At 33.6% G+C, this 25,534-nt stretch overlaps 1 protein-coding gene across 3 annotated transcripts in view; it reads left to right on the top strand.

Moving 5' to 3' along the window:
- The window catches only part of Rbp6 (RNA-binding protein 6), a 387,157-nt gene that overhangs the window by 115,230 nt on the left and 246,393 nt on the right, over positions 1-25,534 (top strand). The window lies entirely within an intron of this gene.

A 25,534-nucleotide genomic window follows, 5' to 3' on the forward strand; every position in this document is an offset into this window, starting at 1 on the left:
GTACGCTGTCATACACTACATATTAGCATATTCCTTTGACGTTTGTGTTAATTTTGAGCTAATAGAGCAAGTAACAGCTGATGATGACGTCAACAGGTTATAACCTTTAAACTCCATTGAAACACTTGTATTAAAACATATTATGTCTCTGTATTTTTCATAGAAAGTGAGTGGGATAGCAATGTTTTGCAATAATATAGAGTAGAAAGCTAGTTAAATTGCTATCTTATAACGTTGTGTATCCTAAGGTGGATTTCCAAATGAGTCTTAAAAATACTACGGTCAGTCACAGGAGGGGGGGGGGGGGCTCAGATTTTTACACGTAGCCATTAGTTGTTTTTCATAATAAATAATTCACTAGTAATTTAAGTATGCATGCAGTCTTAAAAAATCTTTGAAAAAACTAAAAGAATAGGTAACATAGTATGGGTATGTTCCCTAATGAGCATAAGCTCTTACATAAAACTCCAGATTTTTTCTATGTAAACCTAATAATTTTGACTAAATCTCCCACACCGATATTTCAAAATAATTGGCAATGAGATATACATATATGCCAAATGGGCGAGGTAGCAAATGTTGTATTACATTAACCGCGAAAGTAATTTATGTTTAAAATATTATACGTACAAACGAGTTTACACAGCAAACAGTATTAATAAACTTTTTGCTGTTTGCTTAGAGCCAAATATTTACATTTAAAATAATGATTAACCCGTGCACAAAGTAGCGCTTAATTATGTCGGTTTTGTAATTATTTATTCTTGAATTTAACGTATTTTAATAACTTTTATGCATTTTATAAACATTTCTGTATAATCGTCATAATGATTTAAATACATTCGACTTAAATTCAATATGAAATAAGTCTTAAACGCTTAGGTTTCTGCAAAAAACTAGCCGTCGCTCCCGACTCCGTCAGCGCCTATGAAAACGATATTATGAAGCCTTTGTTAGCAGCCTATGTATTCTTCTAGAATGTGTTCTACGTCTACGTCAAATTTTAGGAAGATCGAAGAAGACGTCCTGGAGATACCTTCAAACAAACATCCATCCCTCTATCCATCCATCTAAACTTTCGTATTTATAATATTAATAAGTAATATAACCTTTATTGTGGCAAGATTTCTTTTTTGAAGAAAAGCATTAAATACGCAAAAGCAATAATAAGTTTAATAAGGCAGTTATCCTAGAAACCGCGCGCATCGTGAGAAGGTTCCTGTCTCTGCAGCCCTGACCACTGGTTGTTTGAGTCATGGGATTCCGCAGCCGGTGGTGTTCTCTTTTTAATATAATATGTTTTGTATATATATATATATATTTTTATATGAAATGTATTATATTAGAAATGTGATAAATAAATGTATACTGCGAGTTTAATAAAACTTAGTTAAAAATTATTTTATAGTGATCGTATATTTTTATTGAGTTGTATGTATGGTATGCTATACAAAATGAACATAAGGGTTAATTAAAATGTTAGCATCGTCTTATTGTTGTAAAAGCAGTTGGAGCTATTTTGCCGAAGTTGAACTTTATTATTTTTCTACAAATAAGGAAAGTTATTGTCTTATAAAAATGCCACAAACGGTTTATATTGTACTTGTAGATATAAAAATCAATAGAAGCGGTTGTCGTATATATTAATATCAATATGTATTCAGTTCGGTTTGACGTACAGTTGGAGCATTAACATCTTTTAAAATTCAAGAGTGGAACAGTTAGTCCGGAGTTGGAAGTAAACAAGTTGACCTTGGAAGCACCTTGACTTATGCGGTGGCTTATCGTATGCGGCTGCGGGCTACGGTCGAGCGAGACGACCTAATATAGCCGTTCTGAATTGTGATCAGATGACTTTGGCAGGGAAAGACATTGGAAAAATATTTGAACTCACCGTCTTATGTAATCTCGAAGAATATATTTTAGAGGATTTACAGAGAGTTTTTGTTAAGGAAATTTAAATCCGTATACCATACTGAAGTTTGAGATATAAAATGAGATCCACTACGATTTTTTTTACCACTATTAGGTTCAAGAATAGACAAGAGACAGTACTTAAATTGACCTCCCTCCCTTTAATCAAAAGTTCGAAAGAAAACATCAGTTCAAAATTTCACCTTTATTTGAAGCGATAAATCGCATGTTCATTACGAAAGTAATTAAACGGTGAACATGGTGTTTTCGTTAATTCGACAAATAAATAATTGCACAGTCTTACAATCTTATTAACTTTGCGTGAGTCGCCCGTGTAGCAATAAAACCAATACGTAATTGCCATGTACGAAAAATGTCTGTAAAATTTTGTTGCGAAATGATCAAAGCTTAATTGCTTCGACCGCGCAACGCCAGCGGACGTCCGGCTGTCTCACAAAGCCTTGGACTATTTAAAGACAGGACCAGTCAAGCACACATTTGTCCCTATTAAATAAAAATAGTTCATAATGTCAGCATGATATGCACTTCTTTATCTCACTCGCGCTAACAGAGGTAAAATTTAATTAGTACAACGGCGGATCTATGTCAAGTCCGTTTTTCTATAGTCAAGGGATGTAACTTATGAAATGGATTAAAATAAAAACATTGTCCACCTTAAAGCGTTGTCATGAGGTTGGACATGCGACTCACAATATTGAACTTTGACATTAACGTGATATGCACTGGCTTGCTGCATTTTATTTTCGGATATCACGAGATGTCTTAAACTCGTATTATTTACAGTAAAAAATAAAAATAAATATTTGTATGAATTTAGATATAGAAATTGGATTCTATCACTTACTACTTTTATAATATTTCTGTAATTTTAATTCTTTAATAAAAAAAAAACAAGTCATTATTCTAAAACTCTGATTTACAAAATAAACCTTAACATAAGTCTCTACAACAACTAAAGTAAAGTCGGTATGAAAATTTATTTCAAGGGAAGCATAAGTTCCTAATTTAATAGCAATTTTAGTTTTAAAGTGTAAAAGGAAGGGGCCACAATCGCTGAAGTTGACACATGCTCCGAGCAACTTGCAACTTTCAGACTCATGTCGCCTCACTTGAACGTAAACCACTTAATGTACCGCGTTACAATTTACACCAGGCAAGAGAATACGCTTTTTAATATTATATTTTCTAGAATAATAATAATATTTTTTCAAAAATAATATAATATAAAAACATACTTACAGAATTTTAATTAATTGTCTCTACTTAGCTCGTATTGGAAATTATTTAGCACACGATGAGTCATTTCATCATCATCATCAGCTCACTATACCTCTCCACCGAGGGGATCGGAGCCTACCCTAAATTAGGGGTGTGGTAGGTGGTGGCGACGAGTTATTTAACGATAACTAAACGCTATCTTAAGTCAAATAATTGTGAAAAAAGTTTAGTATAGATAATCTGTTAGCAATGATTCTGATTGTGATATTCAATGGCATATTCGAAAGATCTAGATTGAATATTCACAAGCAATGCTATGACGTCATACAAGATTGTTCGTTGAAATGATTCAGTTAATCTTTACAAAGTTTTAGGTTAAGCTGGTCCGACGCATGGCCACCTCAAAAATCGGTAAAGTTAGGAAAGCCCTCCGGCCATCGGATTTAAAAAAAGTTTCTCTGACCATACTTATGAATTCTGAATTCATTATTACGAAATTGTTAATTTGTCGAAGAATAGACAAATTAATTTTTTTTTGAATTATCTTTTATAATGTTATTTTTCTGACCATGAATAATAATAATTTAATATTTATGTCGTTAAGACAAAATATTTATAAAAAGTTGTCGATCAGTTCAATCGATAAGATTTAAATGTATGGCAATTTCCTTTATATTAAATTGCCTTAAAGCTCAGTAATGATCATTTTTACAGCGATTAATTTAAAAATTCAACGGTTAACATTTGGCAAAATGTTACAAACGAGTGGTCATTTAGATAAATGGCGTACGTTAAACAAATTATTGCAATTGTGACCAAATATTCTGGGTAATGCGTTTCGCAAATGTCCTCGTTTTTGTCACAGTACAAGGTAAACTAAAATATACACTGACATTTCATATATTTTAGGAAAGCATCATTTTATAATAACAGTGGTAGAGTCCGCTTTAACATCTTCGCAAGAATCGGCCCGGCTCGCCCGGTGAAATACCACGACCACACAAAAGACAGGCGTGAAGTAGAAGCTATTCCGCGTTTCGTCTGATGAGTATGCTTCCCGGGGGCCTAATTTAGTCCTCTTTCCTTTCCCACCCTTTTTCTCATAAGGAAAGGATGGGAAGTGGAAGTGAACTTTCCGGATGAGAGGATGCATGGAAGGGGAAAATGTATTCATTCTGTGCATCCTCTCCTCCGTCGATTAAAGGTCGGCAACGCATATGCAATTGCGTATGTCTATGGGCAACGGTCACTTCGCTATTTCAGCGATTTCAGGTGGCCGCTCGCTCGTTTGCCACCTTATGATATAAAAAAAATATTTTCCTGAATATTCTGTCTAATTATAAATTATCATCAGCTCACAAAAAGTCCCCCCTAAGGGACTATATACCTTAGGGGTGACTAGGCCATAGTCAACCACGTTGTCCCGGTGCGGGATGGTTGACTTTAAACATATCTTTGAATGTCTTCGCAGATATGTGCATCATAATGTTTTCCTTCACCGTAATTAAGTCGGACAAATGTATATATGTAAATCGAAAATCAAAAAACACCTTGGTATATGACGGGATAAGAACCCAGGGCTTGCAATTACAAGTTAAGTACTTAACCCCTGAACCACCGAGGCAATTATAAATAGCCAATATTATTCCTAATAATGAAAGTTGAATTAAATTGCATTAAGAAAACATCTCAGCTATTTTTAACTAAAATTTAAATCAACTATCAAGTTATTTCACTTTCAGAAGTAATCATATACTTTATTACTTTGTAGCGGATATTAAATGAAATTCTTGCTTGAAAATGGTACATTATGCTAAGATAAGGGTATCGTGGCAAACAAGATGACGAGCCAGAGAGAGCGTGAAAATATTTTCACGGCGGAAAGAACAGATATTTATCATTTAATTTTTACACAAACTCAATGTTTTAATCTTGTTAACTGCTGAATGATAAATTGTTTCAAAATATTGTTTCATTGTAAATTACTAAATTATAAACACAATGGAATTTTTATAACTAAAACAAAGGAATGAAAAATACAAAAGATATTAAAAACATAAAATGAGAACTAAGAACTTTATTGTTTTTTTCGTAGATAAATTCATATTTATGTAATATTTTAAACAATATAAAATTATTTTCTCTTTTAATAAATTCATTCTAGATTGCTATGGAAAATGATTAAATATTTCAACCGTAACATGTTTTCAAGCAAAGGCACGTAACCGATTTAGTGCTTGCATGACTCATTAGTGTCACTCGTTGAGCCTGAGACAGTTTACGAACATGCGCGTTATAAGGCTGTGTGCACATTGTTACTATTCACATTATATTATTTTATAATTATTATTTGTCATATAGTATACTATGGATATGTCTCTTTACTATCCGTAAAGTTAAGTTGTATTTTAGATTAGATTAGATTAGATTAGATTGCACGTGACTATGTACACCACACAAAGAGATGTAGAGTTCAAAGAAGAATTGTCGTAATGTAACGTCGCCATATCTATTAGATTTTTAATGCACAAATATCTACATGTAATACGTTATAAAGTAAGAATTTCAACAAATAAAAAAAAATTATAGCCATATGACTACATATATTCCAAATTTACCAAAACACGCAAAAATAGAGTTTGAACAAAATCTATTTAGCTTTCAATGGTATACATAAAATAATAATAGTGTACGTATTAAGTAATATTTTTGCTATAAATCAGGTAGAATTAAACTTCAGTAGCATGCGCGGTATTATAATAAGCTCTTGTGTATTTGTTAATTGAATCAGCATGCAAATATACAGAAACCGCGCGCCATAACTGCGGTGCAGCGGGATCGCGCCGCCGCCGGCGCCGGGACATTGCGATTAGTTATTCATTCTGTTATTAGATTGATTTAATGGATCTAACTAATGTATTCAAGGAACGTAAAACAGCTTACGTTATTAAATAATGGAAATTGTATAAATATTCAAAGATTTCATGATGTTGGTCCATTTAACATCGGACTGTATTGATGTATATTTCGAAACCTACAAGACTTTTGGTAACAAAAGTTGATTTTTAACTCTCAGGACGCTGTTATGATAATACTAGTTATCGCCCCCGACTCCGTCCACGTGGAATTAAAAGAAAACTTAATAAGTACTCTATATGTTCTTCCAGACTATGTTCTACATCTATGCCAAATTTCAGGTAGATCCGTGCAGCTGTACAAGAGAAATCTTTACCTAACATGCAGCCATCAATCCATCTAAACCAATAGTTCCCAAACTTATTTTGTCTACTGCCCACTTTGAGAATAAATATTTTTTTAGCGCCCCCATATTTTCACATATTTAAAAACCACTATAACTTCAATTTAAATTAATCAATTATTGTGACCTATATATGTATATTAACGGAGTATTCTAAACGAAACTTTTACTATATCCCGCAACTTGAGACCTGCAGCGCCCACAAGGGGGCGTTATCGACCACTTTGGGAAAGACTGATCTAAATATTTGAATTTATAACATAACTAAGAAGTAAGATGTGATATACTTACTCGTATTATATAAATTGTGTAATTTCTGTCAGTAAATACGACGATACGACGTATATGTGTGTCATATAAATGTCGTAAACAAAAAAAAAATGGAAATGTATCAGCAGTGATTAAACAATTATTCTTAGAGCATTAAATGTAAGAGGGCGAGATCACACGCAGCTAAATAAGATTGGTGGTCGTCCGTCGGTGCGGCGTGGAGGCCAGCGTGGGCGAGTCGAGAGAATTTCGGCGTTTCTCATGATATATGAGGGCGCGTTATTTTCTTATCTTTTCTGTTTCTAGCACCGACTCTCATACTTCATTCTCGTTGCTGTTATAAACGTTGTGTTTTCCATATCTCTTAAACGCTCCGGTCCGCAAAGATAAGTATTACATCATTTTAGTTGTTATTACGTTCCAATCCCAAAACATCTCGAAGGATTTTGTCATTATTAAATTTTAGGTGGTACGTTAATAAATTTTTTATTTGAGCGTGACCCGAATGGGATTGTCCTTTCCTGGAAATTATTATATCGCATTGTTAGACGACGTTATCGTAGGCAAAGGTGACGAGCGTGAAAATATATTTTTATTTATAAAGAATTTAATCCCTTAAAATTTTTGTTCAGAGCTTAACCAACGTCGCTACCGAATAAAATTATTGATAAAAACTTTGACTCAAAGATTGGTTAATGTTAAAAAATAAATTTATGGTCAGTAGAGATTAGAGCAATAAAGCTAGCTACCATTATTATAATCCAAAGTTCAATAGTTATGCTGACGGTACACTGATAAGATGTGTAAAGCCTTTACAAGATAGGAGAAACGTGATCGTGTAGGTACGCGCCCTCCCTTCCCGCGCCCGCGCGTACTGTCCTCGGGAGGCTACGACGGAAAATAAAATTGATACCGCTCCGCCGCGGGCGAGCCGAGAAAAAGCATTTCGAAATAAATGACTTTTTAAATTTCATCGTTGCACACAGTTTCTCTATCAAATGTCGAGGCTCGCTTCAAGTAACTGGATTTGTGGACGGGCATTTATTGTGTGCGACATACGAGACCACGGGTTTTATATCGCCGACATTGATAAATAAGAAATAAAGGCTGAGAACATTTCTAAACTGTATCCCTGCTCTAGTCTCGTATTGCCAATCACTTGGAGTGTCTTCCTATTTGTGTAAAACATTTAAAAAGTCATGTCTCAGTATTTGTCGTAGTTCTCAGTTTTTTGACACCACAAATATCAGCTACAAATTTAATCTATGAATCCATAGACTCATCGATATCCTATAACAAGAATAACTATATTTTTTGTAGTCTGATTCAACTAAATATTATTGTTATTAAACATAAATCTATATTTTAAACGCAGTATGCAATGCGTTAACTTAAAGTAATAAAACTTTGCTTTTAAATTATATATAGAAACTTGAAATTTGGAAGTTTGCATTAAGCTAAGAAAACTAAGTCGAACATGTTCAATTCGTGCTCGCGCACATAATGCATGCATTAAATAAACTATCTATCTAACAGATGATGTATGTCCGACCTACATTTATACTGTAATAAGTTAACAAATTCAACGTCGATGCCAAAATTGTGGTCAAGGAAAGAATACATTGATGTTTGCCTTGACTTTTGAAATTGTTTAATTTAAATAAATTTAAAGTTTTACACAAGAAAAGCTAATAATTTCTAAAACTGTCAAATATAATTCGACTGTCCGAATCCATCATCTCTTAACTTCGTGAACATTTAATGAAATATTATTAAAACAAATATTTTTATTTAAAAAAAGCATGTACGAGTAAATAAATGTAGAGAAAGCATAAAAATGTGAGTAATAAATAAAAAAAATCACTGCCTATCCCCAGTGAATTCAACTTAAATCCTTTCAAATAAAACAAATTTTATTACATTATCTTCCTACTTGAACATGTTGAGTAACTCATAGGATATTGAAACTTTTTCCAGGCTTATATTGTCATATAAGTAAAGATCAGAGATCAATGCGTACATGCATCCGGGAAACTTTACAGCGTCTACTTTCTACTTAAAACTTGAACGGCAACTTTATCCTGTGTCAGCTTTGCAAGTACAGTTAGTGTACTACTATGATTTCGAAGTCTTTGAAATTGTTACCTTATCTTTGATAACTTAGTCTTTAGACTTACTTTATAAGGTGCAAATATAACAGAACTTTGTTTTTCCAGTTCTCTTAAAAATAATTTAATAGTGTCTGTACTTTATCATTAGAATTAGCTGTTGCCCGCGCCTCCGTCCGCGGAAAAAATATAAACAAAAGTAATAAGTAGCCTGCTTGTTCCTCCAGAGTATGTTGTACATCTAAACCAAATTTCAGCGTGATACATACAGCCTTTCCAGAGATACCTTCAAATAAACATCCATCCATCTAAACATTCGCATTTATAATATTAGTAAGAACTAAGATTATCTTTGATAACTTAGTCTTGAGACTTAATATGTAACAAAACTTTGTTATTCCAGTTCTCTTAAAAATCTTTAATAGTGTATGTACTTTATTATTAGAATATACGTCAAGTAGGATGTAACGTACGCTGGTAAGTGCATAAACAAATTGTCGCTCGTATACCTCATTAATGTCAGTCATAGCTCGAGCGACGCGCGTTGTCAACCATAAAGCATCCTTACCGAGAGGTGCAACATTACATTATGCACAAATTTTTACTTGAACACATCTATTTTAGGTTCATTTTCTTCATGTAACATAAACATAACCTTACAGATAATCGTACTAATATTATAAATGCAAATGTTTAGGTGGATGGATGGATGGATGGACGTTTTTTGAAGGTATCTTCAGAACGGCTTAACGGATCTCCATGTAATTTGGCATATGTTTTTTTTGCGACTGATTGCCACTGTTTGCCTTGAGGAGGCATTTACAGCTTAATTTGGCATATGTACGTATAGAAAAGGACTAATAGAATATAGCCTGGAAGAACACATAGAGTACTAATTATGCTTTTTTTAATTCCGTGCAGACGGAGTCGCGGGCGACCTCTAGTTACTTATAGGTCGTGTTTTTAGTACAGTTGATTAAATTGACTTTTGAAACTTTAAACAAAAGCAGTTTATTTTTAAGGCGCTTTTAAACATATTCTTTTCGTAAAAGAAAACAGAAACGGTATTTTGCAATTCATTCATGGATGGAAGAGAACTATCGATACACGTAATTGAGCATCCTGCAAATAAATCGAAATGCCACGTGAAAAAATATGTACACAACGTAATCCGTTTGAACACCGCTTTATTTATGAACAAAAATCGCGGGAAGTTTTTTGGAGAATTTATTAAGTGCCCTATGGGCATTACGCGGCGTTGTGTAAAAAAAAATTGAAAACGAATACCTCTGAAGGTAAATTATCGCCCCTTTATTCCGTTATGGAGCTATCAATCACTTACCTAATTGTGTTATTTATTTACCCGCAGGCAGAAACAGCGTTGTCATCAATTTATATAATTTCACTTAGCGATTTCTCCGTTCCCATTTCACTTACTATCGAATTTCCTTTTAATGTTATTGCTGTCGCGATTGTTGTGTAAAACAAAATGTACGCTTAAACTTTATTTTCTGTTGCCGACAGGTGTAAATTTATAATTTAGTTTTACTAGACCATAAAACTAAACCGCGTAGAGCAGAAGACTTTATTTTACTTATAAACGTATGAAACCTGAAATAAAACTCCGAAATGACGACAGTAAACCCTTTTAAATCTTGTTTTATATCGCTTATGATTAAATTTGTTAACATTTTTGTTGAAATATAAAACTACTGAAGTTTTAAAACATCTATTATTATTGTTTTTTTAAAGTAAAACAACTTTACATGTGTAAGTAATGAAGGCTCTTTGCGAAACAAAAAAAGCACGCGTCTTATTTGCTGCGGTAACTTCGTCTTACAATAAAGTATCGTTTTCAAGAAACAATTTTCTTTGAAACGCTCTCAAACAAAAATTAATTTATATCGCTTCTCCTCCAAATCAAATCATCACAAAAGCCTAACGCCAAAATGTTCGTCTCTAGCGTTTTATCAAAAAAAAATATTACGGAATTATGAGCCCGGGGCTAATGTACTACACTTAAATGAATACGATACTTTGTTCAAATGGATATTGCTTGAACGAAAAAATGTGACTCTTGAATATTCTGCATTTTATTATTGCATTCATTTATTTTACAGTTAAAATATCGTGACTTTAATACAATGCAAAAAAGCAATGATTGTGCAATCATTTAAAATCTAATGACAATAAAAATAAATTTGACTCGCTATGTAGTTTAAGATGAGTATTTCGTCAGCAGTGGATATACGGTAAGGCAGTACTTTAATAACGAGCGAAAGCGTTTCTCAGCACTGATTGTCTCGCTACGACCGCGTAGCGTGGAAGTTACGATGTAGAATAAACTTGATATCGTTCCGCCCGCGGGCGGCAAAAGGAATTTCGATATAAATTACTTTTAAAATTTGATCGTTGCACACAGTTCCTCCATGAAATGTCAAGGCTTGCTCCCCGTAAATAGATTTTGAGATGGGCATCCAAGGTTTGCTATCGGCGACTTTTATGCTTTTATTTGTCTAATAAAACACAAAGCAATGGCTCAATTCTTCTTTAAAACATTTTTCCTTTATACTAACTTCTACGATTTTCTTAAAATGTATAATACTGGCGCACATTTCTCGTCAAATTTAAAGAAAATTTAATAATAATTTTATGAATTTCGGAAACTTTTATCTTGATTTTTGCAATGATTATAATTTATGAAAATACGATGATCGACCATCTAATGTCAAATAATAATAATGAAAAAGCTCTATTTTCCGAAACCACTTCTTAGAAGAAAAGTGAACAGGTGGTATTAAGAGTAATTTAAAAGGTCTCGTTTCATACGTGGTAAAATGTCGATGTAGCAATTCGTGGCTACTTGTAATTTATAAAGAAACAAGCTCTTATTACAGAGGCTGGCGTGCTCGGAACCGGAAAGAACTTTCAAACACACGTTGCCTTACTTACATTCAAACCTTAAATGAATCGCTGTAAAAATTACGCAACAAGTGGAAAGGGTCGGCGCTTATTGAGCGTGGCGCAGCGACTCTTGATATTTAAGATGTAAACTGCTTTCTCGTTTCCAATAAATTTAACCTAGAAAAAAAAAACTAATCCAACTTTTTCTAATGGAAGCTTGTTTTGGTGGTTTTAAGGTATTATTGCAAGTTCTGTGACCTGCTTAGTAACATGTTTACTTAAGAAAGTTTGAATAATATCTTGTATTAAAAGTATTACGTTCACTCAAAATCAATTCTGTTTCATACCACACTAAAAACAAAAAGCATCTTTTCTTTTAATGCGTAACTGGCCTGAAAATATGCGCATTCATATTACAACTACTGCATCATAATGTGAATACAAAGATAAAAGTATAATCCAAAAACGATTTCATCGACTTTTAAATAAGAATTTTCAGATCGTTTACACATAAAAAGAAAATGTAACTAGGCCTTAAATCGAATGGCGATCAACGTGAGGAGCGTACAATGTATAAGATACAGAGGTGACCCAACAGATTACAAATGTGCATCACGATACGATTGTAGAACAAGCATTTCAGACGGGCCGCTGTCCTGCGCGAGATCATGACCCCTCTGTTAGGATTATGTATGTGTCCCGAATATCAATTAGCTGTCACTTTGAGTTGACGTGACGCTTTTATCGCTTATATGAGTTTTAAGTGGAGTAAATGTTTCGTTTAGAATTACAAACTAATGCTTTGTGTAATTTTTATTTTCAACCTTTTTCTGACAAAATAGTACGAAAAAGATAGCCGCTTTTTCTGTTAATTTCAGGGTTTTATACGATAAAGTATTTTAATTGCTTCACAAACCTGGAAATAGTAAGATTTATAAATTAATTTCTAAGTTTACTAAATTTTGATGTTCACTAGTGTTATTATATGTTTAAAAACTATGGTCTTTATTACGAGTAAATCTTCAAATTATTTGTAATGTAAAATTAAGTTAGTAATACAGAAGTGCAGTACATTTGGCTAAGTGTATGTACAACATAATCTGATAAGGAAATCGAGTTTGCTGGGCAATCGAGCGACTGGCCTGCCTATTGTTCAATACAATGATATGATTGATCAACGATGGGTTTTCGAACAAAACTAGGAGTAAAACTTAATATTTTTTCATACAAAACATAGGAAAAAAGTAATAATAAGTACGATTTTCTCCTTTATGTATCTACAAAATGATAAACCAAACCTATATAAAATTTAAAAGTATAAAACAAAAGTATCTTATAAATATCAATGTATACAGTACATAAAATAATCTGTTTACATCGAAAGCAAATGAAAATTCTATAATAACTGGAAGGAAAACTTTGATATCAAGTTTTCCGTCTCTGCAATTATAATTTCATTTCTATATCCACTATTTGCTCGTACATTTTGAAATTATAGGAAACTTGGTATAAGTTTTGCTGCAACGATATGTTCGCAAACTCGTTTCCCTTAAAAAAAAACGAAATAACAATTGAATACCGAACCTCCATAAATTGACACGATATGGTGTGTGTTGGATCGTGTATGCATCCGGGTCGCGTACACTGCGTCCGGTTACAAGTGAAAATGGGTGAAAAGTTTTTTTTTAATTCGAGATGTGTTCGGTTCGAGTTGTGGTAGTAAGGGCGAGTGGCGCGGACGAGTAGCGTCGTCAATAATTCATGCGGCAGGCACGTCGTGGCCGCCAGCCGTTCCTAATTGATTCCTGATGCGGTCCGTGAGCTGATCGCATCACTGCCTCCTTGTGCTGGCCCTGCGAGGACTCGTGCGCTTCATTACGCACCTACGGAGTCGCGTGCGTTGAGGAAAAATTAGTGAAGGATGTACATATTATCGGATTATTATTCACGTTTGCATCACTGCATCCAATTTAGGCGTTTGTTAATGGTAGAAGAAATATGATATTTAAGGTGTACGTGTAATATTTACCCTTTGGGTACTTTTAACTTTAATTAGAATTTAAATTTAAGTTGACTGTGTTTGTTTTCTCTTTTAAGTAGGTATGATAACAAAGAAACCGTTTGTTGCTTAATAAATTATTATAGAAAAGGCTTAAGAAAGCATTATTGTTATGTGTAAATACGGTGGTCAGTTAATAAATTCAATTTCTTATCACCGTCATATCTAAAACCAATTTAATTGCGTGTCAAATTAGCAACAGAAAGATGACTATCGCTACAGGTCGCTAACAATGTACGTTACACATTGTATAATTATATATTATTTATTTTGAATTGTAAGCTTTTTACACCACATTTACCTAAAGGCAAATTAAAAATATCACGCGAAACCTGTAAAACAATTTCCATTATTATTGCTCACCGTATAGTAAATAAATCTACTTAAAAATGTCAAATTAATTTATCGTTAACCGCGACTTTTACCACCGATTGTGAAATTTAAAATGTTAATTACGATCCCAGTTTAACCTTTCCAAACAACGTCGCGACGTAATAATTAGCTACGATCAGCTAAGGTCAACCTCGAAATTTCCCTTTCGAGTTTCACCTTATTCTTTATACAATTATCGTGCCCTAGGGATGTTTCCGAGTCTGCTCCCGGACAGTTACTATTCCATAATTGAAATGATAATGGAGATCGGGACACTTGAATCTGCAGAGAGAGGGAGAGAGTGGATTACAGCGGGACTCGTTCTGTTTGCAAGCCGTGACCTTGCAACGAGACTTCGCACTTATTAGGTTCACATAGATTAAGATGTCGTGATTGATTTTATAATGAGTTAGTACCAGTGTTTACTTCCTGAACTATAAAGCGTGTATCGATAACAATATAGTAGGTACTTTATTTGTTTGAAGAAAATAAAATGTATCGCGGATGCCCAAAAAGTCAGTCGATCTAAGTTTGTTTTTGTTTCCCTAACCTTGAGTTTATAACACCAAAATCTCTGTATAAAATATATAGATATTACTGTCATTATCTTTGACAATACAGAGATAGCAATATGTTTTAAACGGAGATATTGTTATAGAACCTATGGTAATTAGAGTGATTGCTCAATAATTTATACTGAGCCACTCAATGTGAGTTCTCGAGTTGAAAACAAATTGTATCTCTTCATTTGTTTGTTATAGATACATTGTTATTGCGCGCCGTATTTTATGATTCAATTACTGGTATTACAGTTCGATTTATGCAGGAGTACTAAATATAATTTCGCTTGCGGATTTCGGTAAATTTTGTTGCACAATATTCAAATTTCCATTTCCATTAGGTATTCATATTGATGCGATGAATGAGCGGCTAAATGGTCTGATTATGAGTGAGTGAAGCTTTTTATTAACGCACTATGTACGGCGCGCTAATAAAATAATGACGAACTAAAATTAACCTCAATCGTGTTTCGATTTTAATAATTCGATTAATGTTTTAAATAACGTCATTCGTATAATTGAATGGTTAATTTTATTATAATTAGTTTTAATTTGATATAAGCAAATAGCTTCGTATAACCGAAACATCCCTCGATGCGTTGGTATTTTCCGTTGTGTCTATTGGCCTACTGACCAATCGGCCCAATGGGTTTTTCCCCATAAGAGAAATTTAGTCTATAGAATAAAAAAAAAACGATTTCGTCGCGATGATCGACCCAGTGGGAAGCACCCGCTGCGCTCGTTTAAGTATAACGAAAGTCTTAAATATATCTAAACGGATTTATGTGTTGTTCTAGTCATTTTAGTTAGTATTATAATTATTTTGTAGGTATATAAGTTATAAGTATACATATTATACTGTGGAAATGTAATAGGTATAAGAGGAGAATCTGGTCATAAAACGACACTCTATTCAAACCAATATTGTTATAATTTACATAGTTTTGACTTTAGCAATTCATTAAAGTGACGTGAATACAATCAAGTAAGTTAAATGTTGTACAATAGAAAGTTATAAACTTCTGACAATGTTAATTATTATCAAAATCATGACATTTTAAAACTTAGAATTCAATTTGAACTGAACTTTGGTTTGAAAATTAACTCCGCAAACATGAGAAGCGGCGACAAGTGTAACACGCGAGTTATGAATACTGGAAGTTGGTGTCGAGTTTGTGATCCCCAGTTTTGAGGTGAGCCGGCGCGTGACAGCGCATAGTAATCTATTTCACACGAAATGAGACAGACTAGTGACAAATATGAACCGAGCAGACGAATATTAATGAAAATTAAGATTATTAATATTGACCTTTTAATTGATAGAACATACGCTATAACAATTTTACAAATAAAAGTTGATACTGACTAAGTTGTTTACATTTTTATAGAGCGTGAGATTGGCTGATAAAATAAAGACATTTACTCAAATATGAATGTATCATTTTTAATTGTTTATACCAAAAACTCTACTGATTAATCCATAAAGACATAGGCATACGATTTCGATACAGTCTTTGTCGAATTCGAGTTACGAAAAAAAGATTCTCCTCGATTCTCCCAAAGTGCTTTTTGTGGGCGAGTAAGTTTTGGTCTACGTAGTTACGACGCACAAACATCTTGGAAAATTTCTTGATTTATCACAGGGCTGTCGTGAGATGTTGAAAATTTATTAGCTCGTTTTTGTTAGGACTGTCTTTGACTTTGGTTTCCGGATAGCTCTAAAGTTTTACTTGACTGAAACACTTGAAATAAACCTATTTAATGCGATATTTTTTTACGTTCTTGTCACTTAAAATGATTCAAGGAGAGTTATGTTCAACCCTATCGTGGCACGACGGCCTACAAAATGAATATGCGAGGAGCTTTCCCGATAACTTATCTTCAATTATTTGACTTATGTACCCGTGAAGGAAATCGCCTCGTTGTATATTGGTATTTGAGATTGAAGTTGACGATGAAATATTGCTTATTGGTAAAGTTTTATTGTCTTGTCGCAGGTGTGACGAGGCTGGAAGATTTTTAGGTGGACTATATGTTTATCGCTTGAGTAATAAGCAATTCGTATTCAGACGTGCCACATACCAATTTATTACTATGTGTTAGTTTGTGTGTACGGTACTTACATAATAGATTTTATTTTATGAGTATTCAAATGAGGCCGCCGCTCATGCGAACGCTTAGGACTATGTTTGCGATGAAAGAAAAATATTATACCAGCTTATAGAAAATAGAAATAGCCTTATTATTTATTCAAATATCCTTATATTGATGTATTTCAATTTTATTACTACGTTCGGGAAAATTATATCAATAAATTTGTAAGAGCAATAAATTTATTTTGCTTGGTAATTTGTTGTCCTTAGCTCACGAAGTATTTGAGTGAAGTTCTTATAAAAAGTTGTTGACTATCAAAATCGATTTGTTTAAATAAACATTATTATGATTTTAAGTGCCGTACGTAATTATACTAAAAGTTATTTCGATAAGGTGTAACACAGAATCGAGTCGCGATATTTTCAATTTCACGAAACAATTATTCCGCCATGTCATCAATCGGATTCCCGCTTTGATTGCGCGGCAAATTCGTTTTGTTTGGACACAAAAATTGCAATATAAAGAGCTGCCACATCATTCCCTTTTGGTTTAACGTAGATTGCTTCCAAAATGTAATATTGTTTGCAATTCATTTTGAACAAGCGATTGGCCATTTTTAGTCCATTTATTTTTTGATTTCAGTAAAGATACCGTTTTCATAGCAGTCGCAGATCATAATTGAATCGAGGTAATTGAAGAGAAAATCTAGTTCAGGAAATTGTAAAGAAAGTTGCGGAAGGTGCGAGGCAAGAGCCGAGGGCAAAATATAATATTGTAATACCCCGGATAGAACAATCGCGAGCTCACCTTGTTGGAACTTCTTCCCGCCGCCGGCGACCGCGGGAACACTTATTTACGTTACACGCAAACTTTAGAATAACCAGTGTTTTATTTGAATCATTATTCAGTTTTTCATTTAGCTTCCTTACATTACAGCGCATACAAATTTCTGAAATTGCAATTTGCGAAATTTGTACTCCAGTTTAAGTTTGTATTCTTTTGTCAGGGAAGAGTTTACAAAATACTCATCTTGAAGCGTAGGAGGCTCGAGCAAAGCTCTCTTTACGTAGCGAAGTAATCAGAACGCAGCCCCGAGCTAATCTTGATGTACTATTTCTAGACTCCGCTATGTTCGTATTATTGTACTCTTCACGTTTCTATTATTACCTTCCCACATAATCTTTGCTTCTTGCGGTTCCGTTAAAAAGGTGAAATTAATTTAATTATCTGCAGCGGCTTGGTGAAATTGAATGAATTATAATATGGTAGATGTCATTTTAAAGTTGTCAGTGTTGTCGAGTTCTAAGTCATAAATAAAACGTGGATGTTCAAAGCGGATGAAGTTTAAAGGACGGGACGGGATGAAAGTTAAAAAGCAGTGCAATTCATGCAGCGCAGGTGACCAGCGGTTTATCAGGCGGGCGCAGGCGGGCAGGCGGGCAGGCGGCCGGCACACGTCGCTATCGCGGGAGGGACCTCCGCCGCCGCGTCGCGGATAATCGTGTCATTTATAAAGTTTAACGGCACAAAGCTGCGAGAGTTTTTGATTGAAAACAAACTTAGAAGGGACAGCCTCATTTGAATAAGTATTCTGCGAATAAAGTGTGGCTTTATGTTTTCCTTTAGGTGTTTTTTTCCCTTTGTTATGCAAAACAATGTTCCACCTTGCTTAGGTACTACAACACGCTTTATTTTTGAGCGAAAGACTCTTTTGAAGTTAAGCTTTCTCGTATAAATTATTTTATTTTTACTGTATTGTTCTAAAGAGTCAGCCTTTTGTAACTTTATAATGGTGGCTATGACTCTTCCTTGCGGTGCGCAAGTTTAATGTGCTCTAGAAAATTGCAGAGACGCCACTGGCTATTGTTACAAACATTAAATACTAATTAGTTCTCGTCCGCAATTTCGTTCAGCTCTAATAATTAATTTAATATCAACAATCAATATTTGCATAGTCACATAAAAATATCACAGTACAATTTAATTTATTTCTAACGTATCTTCTATTTGTTTGCGGCCAGTATTGTTAATCAGCGATCCTCCGTGGAGGTCGCAATGCTAATAATGGAAGTGCACTTGTGTTAAATGAGTCGGCTCGCGTCGCTAATCGGGACCGGCTCGAACTGGTTAGCCGACGAACGTGAAATACTTCTAATCAACATCACAGTGACACTTGACGAAGAGTGATAATTCGTTTACGCAATCGCTTAGTGTCATGCAGTTGAATTTTAGTAGGTTAATTTAGATATATCGGTAACATTAGGCACAGTTAGGTCAACAACACAACTGATCGTGTTTCACTTTGACTACAACAAATATAGCAGATAAAATAAGCATTTATATAAGCATATTTTTAAAAATAAAACATAACGTAATAGTGTTTTGCTCACTTGTGTAATGTGTATGTTGTTTGATGTTATCATTTTGCTGCACTGTTCTATAAATATTACGATAATTCGCTGAATTTCTGCACGACATGTTGCAATTAGTTACAGTTCAATTCAAACTAGGAACATGTGCGGTCCAGACCGTTTATAGAACTTCCTCATTCCTGTCTGCTGCAAGCAATTTATTTTCCTTTTTTCTTTTTCCAATAATGATATGTATTCAGTTGTCTTTCTTACGACTTATTGTTAATTTCGTTATAGAACTCCTCGTAACTGTTACTGGAGTTTTTATAGGTCAATGCGCCTAATGTTCTTAATGTTTCAAACTGCGAAAAGTTCTAGGTAAAAAATAAGATCTTTCTTTCATGAGCTATAATGATTTATTGTGCAAAATACCTCTGTACCTTTGATAAACTGAATAGATATCTACATTGCTATTCTTAGATATGTGTCAGACTAGCTGTCGCCTGTGACTCCGTTCGCACGGGGTTAGAAAAAAGGTTCCTAAAGGGGTTTCCAGGCAATTTCTTTTATTTTTCTCACCTTTTAAACCTTCCCTAGACCTTTACAAACATTTCAAGACTAAGATAAGATAAATCCGTTCAGCCAATCTCGAGTTTAAACGAGACTAACGAACAGAAATTGATTTTTATATACATAGATAGATAAAAATGTCCAGTTGGTCCTCATACAACTTATGCAATAAAAAAAACCTAGTTTGAAGGCAATCACGTAACCAATCGGCGTTCGAGCGAACGCAAAAAGGAACAAAAACGAAACTAGTGTCACAATTGAAATTGGAATAGTCTGTTATTTTTACATTTATCGAGCCATAAAATATGCCTTGTATCCGCGTCAAACCACAACGAAGACAGTGACAACGACAGCGTCGTGGAAGTGAATCCGTCGCCTTAACGTACCTCGGATTTACGACGGCGTAAAAAGAGACAGAACCAATAATCCAAGTCTATTCTTACCAACAAGTTACTTACCGTGTCTGCTGACTAATATTTAATGAAGGGGCCGACGGTCTACATTCGCTCCAACACAATTAGAAAGATCAATAGTAAACTTTTTATTTATTAAAACGTATAATCAGTCGCTAGGTATATCGGCCGACTAATAAGTAACAGAAAGCGATATTCAATAAATATGTAATAGTACAATTTCTTTGTTGGTTCTCTTTAGTACATCCAAAATTAATTTATGTATGAATCTTCTTTTAACATTCCAACACATGCGAAGAATGTCAATTCTGTTTTGAAAATATTATTGGCTTCATTGACACGAACATAGTTGTATCAACCTTTGTCATTTTTAAATGAAATTTAATATATTTTAGCTTAAGAGGTAACTAAATCATAGACAGTAGAGAAAATCCAATTAACGCCTGTACAATGGGTCACGAAACAATCTAAACTAAGAAAATTAATCTTCTGAGTCCAGAGAGGAGCACTGTCTGTGCAAACTTAGACAATAGATTTATAGTTCATCGATTTTGGGCCATCGGAAGCAGACCATGACGGCCTGACTTACCTACAGAGCGGCCACGTCGCAAACGCTTTAAGAAATTGTCGAAATTCGTAGAGACTTTCTTTTGTTCTTAGAAATTAAATGGGAATTTCGATAATGTACTTATAATTTGCTTTCATTTTATAAGATAATTTTAATTAATTTTAAAATCCCATTTGGATCTGGATTGTAATTATAGACATTTTTATTGCGTCTCAAATACTAAGAAATTTATTTCTGATAACAAATATATTTAAACGAGTTTGTAGTCGATCAAATCTCAATCTAGTTTATGAATTGTAAAAATTAGAAAATTTCTTTACAAACACAAAATTATCAGTAGCCGTTTAAAAGGAATTAAACGTAAATCTCTGAACTTCTTAACAATATAAGCATCATTAGTAATGAAGCAAATACAGTAAGAAATCCAGCTAAGGGTCGGGTCTTGTCCCAGTAAAAATATAAAAAAGTGACATAAAAAACAAAGCATCCCGTGCTTAAGTGTTAAAAATATTTATCCTCCGATAGTCGTACAAACATTGAAATTTTCGATTGCTCCGAGAATCGTCGTCTCCGACGTCAATTATTTTGATTGTATGATCCTTGTTGATATTTTATGTTTTCTCACTAATTGTTCCTTCTGTTCCTTGTTATACAATGTCTTTTATTTAAATAGTTACAGATTCAGTGTTAAATGTTCATTTCTTTCAGAGCGGACATATTTTTTTAAGATTTGTCATAATTTAAAAAAATAGAGTAATTCAATCTATATTTAAGTACAATGTAATTGTAAACAATAATAAAAAAAAACATTTTCTTAATAACTGTGTATATGATTTTTAAATATAACGAAGGAATTTCATTTCGATGTCACTGCCTACAGAATAATTAAAGTAAATCCGCATGACCTTAAAAATCAGCCGTTATTGTATGCCGCGGCACGTTCATTCGTAAAATTGTTTGGTTTCTGCCTGTACTCACATCATAAATGTTTCACGATACTCGATGCAGGGCTCGCGGCTCGACGAATGTGATTTCCACGTATTGATGATGTCACAGCATTCCCGCCAAACAACCCAGCGGTGAAAATACAATTGGTTGATTCCAATCTATAAAACGATTCGAATCAAAAAATGAATGAATAAAAAAAAGTAAAATTTCATCCACTATGGATACGCAATATAAAAACTTTATTTGTGTGTACGCCAATTATGTGACAAAAATGTAACAAATATTCCTTGCAATATCATTAAACTAGCGGTCGCCCGCGTCTCCGTCCGAATAAAAAAACACGAAATTAGCCACTATTTACATTATAATTTATATGGTTAGAAGAACACCATAACAGTTGCTATCTAACTAACGTGACCAAGAGACCGATTTGTAGAATTTCAATCTCATTAACTTATATAACACTATGGGGTTTCACGGAAGATCAGCGATGAGTGGTCCAGAGAGCACCCAGCATACAAAGCTGAGTGAAACTTTATCCGATCAGCATTGCAACACTCTTTGTGAATATTTCCTGTTTTTTATTAATGTTATGTTTTATGTGTTATTTCTTTATAATTATTTTTGTGCTGTTTTTGCTTATTTTGTTGTGATATTGAAAGGATTAAATTCTATTTTATTTTATTTATTTATTTATATTGAATAATAGTCTACGAATACTGTATAATAGTGTGAATTAAAAGTTATTTAAATTACAATGAAGCATATCCTATGTACTTCATTCTTCATTTTCCGAGAGGATTATAATGGAAGATATCAAGGGGGCTATTTGCTAAGCAAATACTTCGAACTTGATCCATTTTGTCGTATAATACAAGGCAAGTATCAAATTAGAGGCTCGCTGTCCCACCGCGAGCGGTTACTTTGCCACGTTCAATATTTTAAGCATTCACCTCACGCCCCGTCTTCAACGGCCGTCCTGATTGCTGTTAAATTGAACTAAAAACTTCTTCAATGCTCCTTAAACGTCTCAATTATATACTTTCAAATATAGTACATAATGTTCTTTCATTGTTTAAAATATAGTGGATTATATTTCTTTATTATCTAACACCAATAGCAAACTCGATAATTCCAGAAGTAAATTGATATTGGATTTCAACGAATAGTGTATAAATGATTTTAATTAAATTTTAAACAAGTTTATATATATAATAGTTCGTAATACGATTAGTACCAATTTATTAGTCCGGCGTATAGAAATCCGAACAGCGTTAAGATGTTTTCAATAGAACGCCAACAACGGGATGTAAAGTTTGCCAATAGTACGCTCTCGGATCGTGCAATTATTGCCAACCGAGTCCTGATTGAATTCTTAGGTCAACTTTGCCTTTGAAGTTTGCATAAAGACCCTCGCAAATTAACAATTTTCCGTGTTGCGAATTTTTGTATTATGCACCGCAGAGTTTCTGTAATTAAAAAGAAAAACGAACCACAGCGCCGTTAGAGTGGCGCGCTTTTAGACGGAACAAATTAGATAGGTACGTTTTAATTTGTTACGAAATTTAACGAAAAGTCTTTAAAGTTTACATTGAAATCGTCGAAGCGCCGACATAATGTTAGCACGCATGTCATGTCTGCGAGTTCCGTCCGGTGTTTTAGCAGTCTATTCGAAATTTCGAATGCCTTCGTTTGTGAAGGTATTTAGTGGGGGTTCGAATTTTCTATGAGGGGAAGAGGCAGGTGAGTGACTTGTTTGCCAGTGGCGCGCTACCCAACACGAGCAAAACCCGGGACAGTTTAGTCGACGCGGCTATAGGGCCCTCAATAAATCAGTCCCCGATTGACGTCTTCGAACAGGGAGTGATCTATTCTACCCGACGATAATACAGCATCACCTATAACTATAAAGTGTATTTCGCAACCAGAATATTTATATGGAAATAGAAATATGAAATTTAAAAATCATAAGTAGGAAAATGTTCACTATTAACTGCATAGTTTTTACTTAGCAATCGAACTGTTTAGTTAAATCGTGTGTGGGTAGGCACAATTTGAACTGTCAGTTAAACTGTACAGTTCTCGGTTTTGTATGAGTTTTAACTGTGCAGTTAACACTGAATTTGTGTAGCGGGTTTTACATTAAATAAATCTCTCGAATACATTTTAAAGTTAGGCAGTAATTTATTGAAAAACCAAGTAATGTCTTAAACAAAAATATTACCATAATTGATCTTACAGAATGAATAATATTATAAAAGCATTGTAGTTCTCACCGACTTGAACGCATTGGAGTGGCATATTCGATATTTTACGGAGTCGGCTCACGCGCCATCTTCAACGGGCCCTGATTGCCGTCCGATCAAAATTATATTTCACCGGCACATTCAAAGCTCACTGGACAAGATTGCTTTTCGCGTATACCTTAGATGACTTGTTAAATATTAGATTTTCTTTGACATTATACCGCTATAACTTTCATTGTATCTTTTAGAGGACACCGAGAACTGAACGGGAATTTTGCACAATTGTCTCTGATATTATTTATTTCATGAAGGTTTCATCAGATTTATATAATAATGGTATTCTTTTTATTATTTATTTTATAAATTTAGATGAGAAAATGACAACGATATAAAATAGTTGTCATTTTTAAATGATAGTTAAATCTTATAATTAGATTTTCATTACAATAAAAACATTTTTCATTGATTGAAGACTGTTTAAAGTTTAATAATTATGTTTGAAAATCGTAAAAGTCACTCTCAAGGTTGTAATTAAACCTTTTGATATTTTAAGCAACTTTAGTATTATTTAAAAAATAATTTCAGTTAAAAAGTAAAACATAAAATAACTGTCGAAAGATTAAATATCAAACAATAATTACAAAATGAAATTCCAACACAACGGCTCTCGAAGCAAAGGAAATATCATCTGCTGAAAATGTACGGAGTGAAAAAAAATTATTAGGGCAAAAGTACTTGGTTACATTGCGTGACAACGGTCCATATCTCAAGTCTAACAGAAAGAGTGGGCACTGTATTTGTTAATCTTACTTTCATTCCTTAAAATACGTTTCTGTTCTTACACCTTAAAAGCGTTGATGTATTGTGTTTGTTGAAACTTTGCGAGAAATGATAAAAAGTAACTCTACATCGAAAGCTTTTTTTGCTACTTGATTTTATTGTTATATTTTTAAAGCGAACTTTTGAAAAATTTATTGGCAATTTATTTTTAAGTTCAAGACAACTTTTAAAATTAAATAAATAGGCCTCCTACTGCTAGCTTTTCTTATTATGATATTGGGGTATTGCGCTTCTACCCTAACGAAGTTGATGTAATAGGCAACTGATCGAAATAAGATTTAAAATAATACTTTTTCGACCAGGTGATGAAAGGAAAAAATTTTTTTGCTGCTTTACTATTTATCGGTCTTTAATAATGCTCATTTATACTATTAAATAATAAAAGTTTTAATAAATTCGACTAAATATAACCATATACAGTATCTATTTCAAAAGGTTACTAAGGTACAAGGCACGCGTTTAATTATCTACGTGAGTTTTGATTGGGAACATTCGAAGTTCGACTGGCAATTTATTGACGGCATTAACGGCACCACTATCCCTACAGAGCTCCAGTCAGAAACTTCAACATGTTGGAGCATGCTACAATAATGTACTTTGTAGGAACAATTTAGTTTAGTCATAATCTATTCAGATAATTGGGTAAAATTTAGTTGTTATTGCAATATCTTACTCATGATATTATACAAGTGGTTTTGGATAATAATCTGTTTAAATATTTTCCAGATATTTAGTGCTTATAGATATCTAAATCAGGGGCGCGGGCATGACCACGAAATTACAAACACAAGATGTTATATGAGCGAAAGAGTTCGCGAT

The sequence above is a fragment of the Papilio xuthus genome, unplaced genomic scaffold (assembly GCF_000836235.2).
Source record: "Papilio xuthus unplaced genomic scaffold, Pxut_1.1 DF828780.1, whole genome shotgun sequence".
Lineage (NCBI taxonomy): Eukaryota > Metazoa > Arthropoda > Insecta > Lepidoptera > Papilionidae > Papilio > Papilio xuthus.